A 4,526-nucleotide genomic window follows, 5' to 3' on the forward strand; every position below is an offset into this window, starting at 1 on the left:
TTATTCCAAGAAGAACATAGTTATAATGCCAAGTCAGAGTTTCATAGCTTTACTGCATAAAGAAATTAACATATAACTTAAAATACCTTTGGTCTGAGTTAACTATTCGCAGGTTTTCCCTCTTTAAGAAAAAATATATTTAACACAGGCTTAAAGAATAAATAAAAAGAGGTAAATTATGATTTACACTGCAGGTCAATCCTTTATATGTATATATTTCAACAGAAGACAACCTTTAAAATATGAAGGGCCCCAGTGCTAGAATTTTCAGATGACATAAGGAAAGTAGTGAATTAAAACTTATGATAAAAAATCAGGAGTCATGGCCAATTTAAGAGTACTTAGCAAGAAATGTAACAGATGTTAAAACAATATAAAAAAATTTAAAAACAGGTTTTAGCAAACATTTACACACAGTTATTCAACAATGTTTTCATTTCTAACAGCAAATGATCTTAACCTAGGGTTAGTTTCAGAAATACCACAATCCTTCTGCTCTGATATTAATACCTAAGTATTTATAATAGTCATAGGATACATGAGAGTATCATCTTATTGAAACACATTTCTTACAATTCTCAGATCTATTTGGCACAAGCATGGAATAATAGCAGTGCCCGCTCTATGCTATACTCCTAGTATAGTTGTTATTATATTGTTTTAGCCACAGCTAAATAAAACATAAATTTCTAGTGAGCATTTGCAATTTATGAGTCAAGAACTCCCTGAGAAGATAATTTCATGTACTTTCCACCTGCCCTTTTATCAATATTAAACAAACAGTATGTTTTACTACAACTCATTTCTGACATTTATCAGTTGCATTTATTTCTCTGCCAACCTCAGCCTTGTCAGCAGGACTTCAGTGTGACAGCAATGGCAGCTCATGCCAATTAGATCCTTTTCAAATAAATTTCTTTTTAGCACTGTACACATTTGAATAGATCAAAAAAAGTAAAGAATAATCATTAAAGAGGCTGAGGGCAAGGAACTAATCCATCCTGTATATGCCTATATTTCTCCTTATTTAACAACACTGACTTCCAACTAAACACAAGAAAGAAAAGAAAGGAAGAAAGAAAAGAAAGAAAGAAAGAAAGAAAGAAAGAAAGAAAGATGCAAAATGCATCCTGAGTGTAAGTTGTTTGGTGGTTTGAAATATACCACTATATTTATATGTTGTTTGGAAACAATATTGATAATTAGAGTATATTTCCAGGACTTTAATTAATAAGTGATAGAACTCATTTTTTCATGAATTATTATGAAAGTAGTAGATGGGAAATTTTTGTCCTGAGGATTTCACCCACACTCTTCCCACACACATATGTACAAATCCTCTAAAAAATGGCTTCAAGAAGGTCTCCCCCTCTTCTATTTAACAAGACAGCTATGCAGCCTGCCATCCTGGGCTAACAGCCAGAAGAAGATTATGGCAAATATAATCACCTTTGCAACATTAAGGAAAACATGAAACTGGCACTATGATTCAGGGGCTTATTTCTTTCCCTCTAAATATGATACCACTTTTTAAATTTTTATTTGGGAAATGGTTTTCTGCAAGATGTATCTAAAAAAAAAAAAAGAGTTGTTTTCTTTTCAACAAATAGCTAGAGGTGCTGAGAGATTTCCTGTTAAAACTGTGTAAGGCATTCGACTACTTAAAAGGGAATTTAGTGCTGATGAAAGATGCCAGTTTGACAGTCATGGAAAATGAAGGAAGCATTCTTTATTCCCAGAGCACATCATCTCAAAATGAGGAATCGTCTCTTATGGTTAAGAGGGTCACACCCTATTGTTTAATATTCATTGAGAGTACACACATGCTAGGTGATGGAAAGATACACATGAGACATACTCTGTGTCCTTTAAGACATTACATTCTTCAAACCACCATATTCCTCATCTCAGGGGCATAGTATACATAGACCAGTGTCCTCTACTTTAAAAGGGACCAAGGCAACAAAAGCTAGGGGGTGAGGGATTTGAATGAAGGACAAAACAGAGCTTAGTTTGGACAACTTCACTGTTTCCTGTAAGTGTTCTCACTCTAAACTTAAAAGTTAGACCTGCTTGGGCTCTTAGCTGTATGGTATCTGTATTTATAATCTGTGGGCAATATTCATCACAAACCCTATCTATGTCTACCCCATCCCTCCCAAAGTTAAAACATCTTCTTAAGTATTTATTCATTGTATGTCTTTTGATAGTTCATAAAACCTGGGAAAAATTATTCAGCCCCCGTACCTCAAACATAGGACTATTGGTGGCACTTGGGACACCTGTGTAGTTAGGTGATCCTGGCTTAGTGTAAACTAAGAGTGAGCATGGGAAAAAAATATAACATCTCCCACGGGAGTTTATTTGCATTCGTTAATTGAATATAAAGTAGCAGGAAGAGGTGTCTGAGGACATGTGTCGTATGCAAATTTGTGGTGGGAAATGTGTGGGGCTAGAGATGAAGAAATAAGGACGTGGCTTGGCATGACACATGTCCTCTGCCTGGCTTCCTGAGTCCATACATTGATAAGTGCAGCTGACAAAGGTTGAAGGAGTTCATGAAGAACCGAGCATAAGTGGTGCTGCTTCAGAAACTGAGTGAAAACATTTGACACAGAACAGGGGAGAGGGGCAGTCTCTCCATTTCTGCCTGGTACATAGTATGGCTCAGGCAACACAGTGAGAACTGAGAAGCAGTAGCAACATCATGCGTTGAGAGATGGGTGACTTTGGGAGTCCTGAATAGGAAAGGGTTCACTCAAAGAGGGTACCATTAGTTATGGCAATGGCAATATTAAGGCCACCTGGATTTCTTGCCTGTGGGGAAAAGAAAGATCAGCCTGTTACTGTGTCTATATAGAAAGAAGTAGACATAAGAGACTCCATTTTGTTCTGTATTTGAGATGCTGTTAATCTGTGACCCTACCCCCAACCTTGTCCTTGCAAGAGACATGTGCTGTGGTGACTCAAGGCTTAATGGATATTGGGCTGTGCAGGATGTGTCTTTGTTAAACAAGTACCTGAAAGCAGCTTGCTGGTTAAAAATCCTGCCCGTCCCTGGGCAATGGAACATCTCAGTGTAAAACCCATTGTGTGCTTTGTTTACTGAGCAAGGAGAAAACTGCCTTTAGGAATGAGGTGGGACTTGCTGGAGCAATGCTGCTAAAAGGTTTATGGAGATGTTTGCATATGCATCTCAAGGCACCGCATTTTCCTTTAAACTTATTCATGTCACAGGGATTTTTGTTCATATGTCTTACTGCTGATTTCCTCCCTACGATGATCCTATTGTCCAGCCACTCCCTTATGTTTAAGATGGTAAAGATAATTATCAATAAATACTAAGGGAACTCAGAGACCGGTGCCGGCGTGGTCCTCTGTAAGCTGAGCACCGGTCCCCTGGGCCCCGCCTTTCTTTCTCTATACTTTGTCTCTGTGTCTTACTTCTTTTCTCAAGTCTCTCGTTCCACCTAACGAGAAACACCCACAGGTGTGGAGGGGCAGGCCACCCCTTCATTGCCATGTAGTGATCATCAACATAATTTTTAGAATGGAAATCATGAAAACATTGACCTTGAACATGTGAGATACTTCGTGACCTCAGAAATAATTGGGTCAACTCAGGTTGCAAGAGGCTGTGATCCTGCAAATTGCAGGGGAAAGGCTGTTTACTGGGATGTTAGGTAAATCTGCGTGTATAATCATTTGTTCCCAAATTAATGAAGGGCTATGGTATTCGTATAATGAAGAAAAAAAATCAAAGCTTTTTCTAAACAGCTTGTGGAGCCTATCTACCACCATTCCCACCTCTTATACACACAAGGATTTTTACTAAGTTTGGACATTGAACTCCACAAAACCTCTGCAGGGGGGCTAAGAGCATCACATATATGTCATAAGCCACTGGAGTTCCATGTCGGCTTTTGTTTGCTTATGTTCCATGTTTTAAGATGTGTTTTCTTTTTTAGCTCCTGGGGGTAATGGGCTGTGATGATTTAGTGCAGGGCCAGTCCAGAGTTGTTTTTGCCTTAGTCAAGGACAAATTTTGAAGATCTGCATTTCCCTTGTCTTTTTACCTTATCCCCAAAGCAACATTCTCACTGCTTTACTCTCTGTGTCTTGAGTGCTCTATCTCTGGAGACTGTTTCTTTAGTTTCACAACCCACTGCACCCTTCCTCTTTCCCTAGCCTAAATTTCTTCTTAGGGCTGAAACTAAGAGCTTCCTAGGTATCCTCTCTCTGACTCTCTTTCTTAAAAGTTCTGAACAAAACCTCAAGCACCTGAAAGTTCAGCTGATTTAAGGGAGCTCATTGTACAAGCATCCCATGGGCTGCACTAAATATTGAAGTATGTATGTGTGTGATGAGAAACGGTACTCAATGACTCTTGCAAATTTGGAAGCGGCTTCCTTTTCATTATTATATTTTATTCATTAGCAAACAGAAGGCTGAGACTTTAACAAACTTTGTACCAACAAAACTGTGTTATATAAGGAAATTCACTCACTGTTTATCCAATGGTCCAG

The sequence above is a fragment of the Trachypithecus francoisi genome, unplaced genomic scaffold (genome assembly GCF_009764315.1).
Source record: "Trachypithecus francoisi isolate TF-2019V2 unplaced genomic scaffold, Tfra_2.0 Lachesis_group6, whole genome shotgun sequence".
Lineage (NCBI taxonomy): Eukaryota > Metazoa > Chordata > Mammalia > Primates > Cercopithecidae > Trachypithecus > Trachypithecus francoisi.